Genomic DNA, 7305 nt, shown 5'->3' with positions numbered 1-7305 from the left:
TATTCGATATGGTGGCGACTTATTTCAAATTTGAGAACGTGTCGGATCGGATGTGAGGTTGGACTAAATATTTACGAGCGAGCGGAGCGAGAGAGCAGCGATCACAATTTCAAAGCTATACATGTACTTTATATTGCCTTGCATATATTTCGTGTTATTACCTAATTTTGTCAGCCATTTCTGACATCACATTGCACTTTACTATGTGCAAATAGTACTATTTATGTGAAACTATAGGTAAACTGTAAACATGTGTCAATAGGCAATAGGATAAAGACTTCCGGTTCCTCGGGCTGGTGCGAAAGATCAATGTCCCCATGTGCCAAACCGTTGGATTGTGACACACCTCTCCGAGTCCCTCGTTCGCCGTGCTCGCACGAAAGCTATAACCTGACCTAAAACCAATCCCTCTTGCTTTAGTCATTCGACATAGAGGCGACTTATGTCAAATTTGGGAACGTGTCGGATCGGATGTGAGGATGGACTAAATATTTACGAGCGAGCGGAGCCTGCGAGCAACGATCACAATTTCCAAGCTATACATATACCTTATATTGCCTTGCATATATTTCGTTTTATTACCTAATTTTGTCAGCCATTTCTGACATCACATTGCACTTTACTATGTGGAAATAGTACTATTTATGTGAAACTATTCATAAACTGTAAACATTTGTCAGTAGGCAACTCGATAAAGACATCTGGCTCCTCGAGCTGGTGCGAATATTTCAATGTCCGTATGTGCCAAACCGTTGGTTTGTGAAACACCTTTACGCGTCTCCCGCTCGCTGCGCTCGCTCGAATGCTATAGCCTACCCTAAAACCAATCCATCTTGCGTTTATTATTCGATATGGTGGCGACATATTTCGAATTTGCGAACGTGTCGGGTCGGTTGTGAGGTTGGACTAGATTTTTGCGAGCGAGTGGAGCGAGCGAGCAACGATCACCATTTCCAAGCTATACATATACCTTATATTGCCTTGCATATATTCTGTGTTATTACCTAATTTTGTCAGCCATTTCTGACATCACATTGCACTGTAGTGTGTGGAAATAGTACTATTTATGTGAAACTATTGGTAAACTGTAAACATTTGTCAGTAGGCAATAGGATAAAGAATTCCGGCTCCTTGGGCTGGTGCGAATATTTCAATGTCCCCATGTGCCAAACCGTTGGTTTGTGACACACCTTTACGCGTCCCTCGCTCGCTGCGCTCGCTCGAAAACTATAGCCTAACCTAAAGCCAATCCATGTTGCGTTCATTATTCGATATGGTGGCGACATATTTCGAATTTGCGGACGTGTCGGATCGCTTGTGAGGTTGGACTAGATTTTTACGAGCAAGCTGAGCGAGCGAGCAACGGTGACAATTTCCAAGCTATACATATACCTTGTATTGCCTTGCATATATTTCGTTTTATTACCTAATTTTTTCAGCCATTTCTGACATCACATTGCACTTTACTATGTGGAAATTGTACTATTTATGTGAAACTATTCATAAACTGTAAACATTTGTCAGGAGGCAATTCGATAAAGACTTCCGCCTCCTCGGGCTGGTGCGAATATTTCAATGTCCGTATGTGCCAAACCGTTGGTTTCTGACACACCTTTACGCGTCCCTCGCTCGCTGCGCTCGCTCGAAAACTATAGCCTAACCTAAAACCAATCCATCTTGAGTTCATTATTCGATATGGTGGCGACTTATTTCAAATTTGAAAACGTGTCGGATCGGATGTGAGGTTGGACTAAATATTTACGAGCGAGCGGAGCGAGAGAGCAGCGATCACAATTTCAAAGCTATACATGTACCTTATATTGCCATGCATATATTTCGTGTTATTACCTAATTTTGTCAGCCATTTCTGACATCACATTGCACTTTACTATGTGCAAATAGTACTATTTATGTGAAACTAGAGGTAAACTGTAAACATTTGTCAATAGGCAATAGGATAAAGACTTACGGTTCCTCGGGCTGGTGCGAAAGATCAATGTCCCCATGTGCCAAACCGTTGGTTTGTGACACACCTTTACGCGTCCCTCGCTCGCTGCGCTCGCTCGAAAACTATAGCCTAACCTAAAACCAATCCATCTTGAGTTCATTATTCGATATGGTGGCGACTTATTTCAAATTTGGGAACGTGTCGGATCGGATGTGAGGTTGGACTAAATATTTACGAGCGAGCGGAGCGAGAGAGCAACGATCACAATTTCCAAGCTATACATATACCTTATATTGCCTTGCATATATTTCGTGTTATTACCTAATTTTGTCAGCCATTTCTGACATCACATTGCACTTTACTATGTGGAAATAGTACTATTTATGTGAAACTATTCATAAACTCTAAACATTTGTCAGGAGGCAATTCGATAAAGACTTCCGGCTCCTCGGGCTGGTGCGAATATTTCAATGTCCGTATGTGCCAAACCGTTGGTTTGTGACACACCTTTACGCGTCCCTCGCTCGCTGCGCTCGCTCGAAAACTATAGCCTAACCTAAAACCAATCCATCTTGAGTTCATTATTCGATATGGTGGCGTCTTATTTCAAATTTGGGAACGTGTCGCATCGGTTGTGAGGTTGGACTAGATTTTTACGAGCGAGCGGAGCGAGCGAGCAACGATCACAATTTCCAAGCTATACATATACCTTATATTGCCTTGCATATATTTCGTGTTATTACCTAATTTTGTCAGCCATTTCTGACATCACATTGCACTTTACTATGTGCAAATAGTACTATTTATGTGAAACTATAGGTAAACTGTAAACATTTGTCAATAGGCAATAGGATAAAGACTTCCGGTTCCTCGGGCTGGTGTGAAAGATCAATGTCCCCATGTGCCAAACCGTTGGATTGTGACACACCTCTCCGAGTCCCTCGTTCGCCGTGCTCGCACGAAAGCTATAACCTAACCTAAAACCAATCCCTCTTGCTTTAGTCATTCGACATAGAGGCGACTTATGTCAAATTTGGGAACGTGTCGGATCGGATGTGAGGATGGACTAAATATTTACGAGCGAGCGGAGCCTGCGAGCAACGATCACAATTTCCAAGCTATACATATACCTTATATTGCCTTGCATATATTTCGTTTTATTACCTAATTTTGTCAGCCATTTCTGACATCACATTGCACTTTACTATGTGGAAATAGTACTATTTATGTGAAACTATTCATAAACTGTAAACATTTGTCAGTAGGCAATTCGATAAAGACATCTGGCTCCTCGAGCTGGTGCGAATATTTCAATGTCCGTATGTGCCAAACCGTTGGTTTGTGACACACCTTTACGCGTCCCTCGCTCGCTGCGCTCGCTCGAAAACTATAGCCTAACCTAAAACCAATCCATCTTGAGTTCATTATTCGATATGGTGGCGACTTATTTCAAATTTGAGAACGTGTCGGATCGGATGTGAGGTTGGACTAAATATTTACGAGCGAGCGGAGCGAGAGAGCAGCGATCACAATTTCAAAGCTATACATGTACTTTATATTGCCTTGCATATATTTCGTGTTATTACCTAATTTTGTCAGCCATTTCTGACATCACATTGCACTTTACTATGTGCAAATAGTACTATTTATGTGAAACTATAGGTAAACTGTAAACATGTGTCAATAGGCAATAGGATAAAGACTTCCGGTTCCTCGGGCTGGTGCGAAAGATCAATGTCCCCATGTGCCAAACCGTTGGATTGTGACACACCTCTCCGAGTCCCTAGTTCGCCGTGCTCGCACGAAAGCTATAACCTGACCTAAAACCAATCCCTCTTGCTTTAGTCATTCGACATAGAGGCGACTTATTTCAAATTTGCGAACGTGTCGCATCGGTTGTGAGGTTGGACTAGATTTTTACGAGCGAGCGGAGCGAGCGAGCAACGATCACAATTTCCAAGCTATACATATACCTTATATTGCCTTGCATATATTTCGTGTTATTACCTAATTTTGTCAGCCATTTCTGACATCACATTGCACTTTACTATGTGCAAATAGTACTATTTATGTGAAACTATAGGTAAACTGTAAACATTTGTCAATAGGCAATAGGATAAAGACTTCCGGTTCCTCGAGCTGGTGTGAAAGATCAATGTCCCCATGTGCCAAACCGTTGGATTGTGACACACCTCTCCGAGTCCCTCGTTCGCCGTGCTCGCACGAAAGCTATAACCTAACCTAAAACCAATCCCTCTTGCTTTAGTCATTCGACATAGAGGCGACTTATGTCAAATTTGGGAACGTGTCGGATCGGATGTGAGGATGGACTAAATATTTACGAGCGAGCGGAGCCTGCGAGCAACGATCACAATTTCCAAGCTATACATATACCTTATATTGCCTTGCATATATTTCGTTTTATTACCTAATTTTGTCAGCCATTTCTGACATCACATTGCACTTTACTATGTGGAAATAGTACTATTTATGTGAAACTATTCATAAACTGTAAACATTTGTCAGTAGGCAACTCGATAAAGACATCTGGCTCCTCGGGCTGGTGCGAATATTTCAATGTCCGTATGTGCCAAACCGTTGGTTTGTGACACACCTTTACGCGTCCCTCGCTCGCTGCGCTCGCTCGAAAACTATAGCCTAACCTAAAACCAATCCATCTTGAGTTCATTATTCGATATGGTGGCGACTTATTTCAAATTTGAGAACGTGTCGGATCGGATGTGAGGTTGGACTAAATATTTACGAGCGAGCGGAGCGAGAGAGCAGCGATCACAATTTCAAAGCTATACATGTACCTTATATTGCCTTGCATATATTTCGTGTTATTACCTAATTTTGTCAGCCATTTCTGACATCACATTGCACTTTACTATGTGCAAATAGTACTATTTATGTGAAACTATAGGTAAACTGTAAACATTTGTCAATAGGCAATAGGATAAAGACTTACGGTTCCTCGTTCTGGTGCGAAAGATCAATGTCCCCATGTGCCAAACCGTTGGATTGCGACACACCTCTCCGAGTCCCTCGTTCGCCGTGCTCGCACGAAAGCTATAACCTAACCTAAAACCAATCCCTCTTGCTTTAGTCATTCGACATAGAGGCGACTTATGTCAAATTTGGGAACGTGTCGGGTCGGATGTGAGGATGGACTAAATATTTACGAGCGAGCGGAGCCTGCGAGCAACGATCACAATTTCCAAGCTATACATATACCTTATATTGCCTTGCATATATTTCGTTTTATTACCTAATTTTGTCAGCCATTTCTGACATCACATTGCACTTTACTATGTGGAAATAGTACTATTTATGTGAAACTATTCATAAACTGTAAACATTTGTCAGTAGGCAATTCGATAAAGACTTCCGGCTCCTCGGGCTGGTGCGAATATTTCAATGTCCGTATGTGCCAAACCGTTGGTTTGTGACACACCTTTACGCGTCCCTCGCTCGCTGCGCTCGCTCGAAAACTATAGCCTAACCTAAAACCAATCCATCTTGAGTTCATTATTCGATATGGTGGCGACTTATTTCAAATTTGAGAACGTGTCGGATCGGATGTGAGGTTGGACTAAATATTTACGAGCGAGCGGAGCGAGAGAGCAGCGATCACAATTTCAAAGCTATACATGTACCTTATATTGCCTTGCATATATTTCGTGTTATTACCTAATTTTGTCAGCCATTTCTGACATCACATTGCACTTTACTATGTGCAAATAGTACTATTTATGTGAAACTATAGGTAAACTGTAAACATGTGTCAATAGGCAATAGGATAAAGACTTCCGGTTCCTCGGGCTGGTGCGAAAGATCAATGTCCCCATGTGCCAAACCGTTGGATTGTGACACACCTCTCCGAGTCCCTCGTTCGCCGTGCTCGCACGAAAGCTATAACCTGACCTAAAACCAATCCCTCTTGCTTTAGTCATTCGACATAGAGGCGACTTATTTCAAATTTGCGAACGTGTCGCATCGGTTGTGAGGTTGGACTAGATTTTTACGAGCGAGCGGAGCGAGCGAGCAACGATCACAATTTCCAAGCTATACATATACCTTATATTGCCTTGCATATATTTCGTGTTATTACCTAATTTTGTCAGCCATTTCTGACATCACATTGCACTTTACTATGTGGAAATAGTACTATTTATGTGAAACTATAGGTAAACTGTAAACATTTGTCAATAGGCAATAGGATAAAGACTTCCGGTTCCTCGGGCTGGTGTGAAAGATCAATGTCCCCATGTGCCAAACCGTTGGATTGTGACACACCTCTCCGAGTCCCTCGCTCGCTGCGCTCGCTCGAAAACTATAGCCTAACCTAAAGCCAATCCATGTTGCGTTCATTATTCGATATGGTGGCGACATATTTCGAATTTGCGGACGTGTCGGATCGCTTGTGAGGTTGGACTAGATCTTTACGAGCAAGCTGAGCGAGCGAGCAACGGTGACAATTTCCAAGCTATACATATACCTTATATTGCCTTGCATATATTTCGTTTTATTACCTAATTTTTTCAGCCATTTCTGACATCACATTGCACTTTTCTATGTGGAAATAGTACTATTTATGTGAAACTATTCATAAACTGTAAACATTTGTCAGGAGGCAATTCGATAAAGACTTCCGGCTCCTCGGGCTGGTGCGAATATTTCAATGTCCGTATGTGCCAAACCATTGGTTTGTGACACACCTTTACGCGTCCCTCACTCGCTGCGCTCGCTCGAAAACTATAGCCTAACCTAAAACCAATCCATCTTGAGTTCATTATTCGATATGGTGGCGACTTATTTCAAATTTGGGAACGTGTCGGATCGGATGTGAGGTTGGACTAAATATTTACGAGCGAGCAGGAGCGAGAGAGCAACGATCACAATTTCCAAGCTATACATATACCTTATATTGCCTTGCATTTGTTTCGTGTTATTACCTAATTTTGTCAGCCTTTTCGGACATCACATTGCACTGTAGTATGTGGGAATAGTACTATTTATGTGAAACTATTCATAAACTGTAAACATTTGTCAGTAGGCAATAGGATAAAGACTTCCGGCTCCTCGGGCTGATGCGAATATTTCAATGTCCGTATGTGCCAAACCGTTGGTTTGTGACACACCTTTGCGCGTCCCTCGCTCGCTGCTCTCGCTCGAAAACTATTGCCCAACCTAAAACCAATCCATCTTGCGTTCATTATTCGATATGGTGGCGACTTATTTCAAATTTGCGAACGTGTCGCATCGGTTGTGAGGTTGGACTAGATTTTTACGAGCGAGCGGAGCGAGCGAGCAACGATCACAATTTCCAAGCTATACATATACCTTATATTGCC

This window comes from Bombus affinis, unplaced genomic scaffold, assembly GCF_024516045.1.
Source record: "Bombus affinis isolate iyBomAffi1 unplaced genomic scaffold, iyBomAffi1.2 ctg00000441.1, whole genome shotgun sequence".
Classification (NCBI taxonomy): Eukaryota; Metazoa; Arthropoda; class Insecta; order Hymenoptera; family Apidae; genus Bombus; species Bombus affinis.
Note: the sequence above shows the minus strand (reverse complement) of the source record.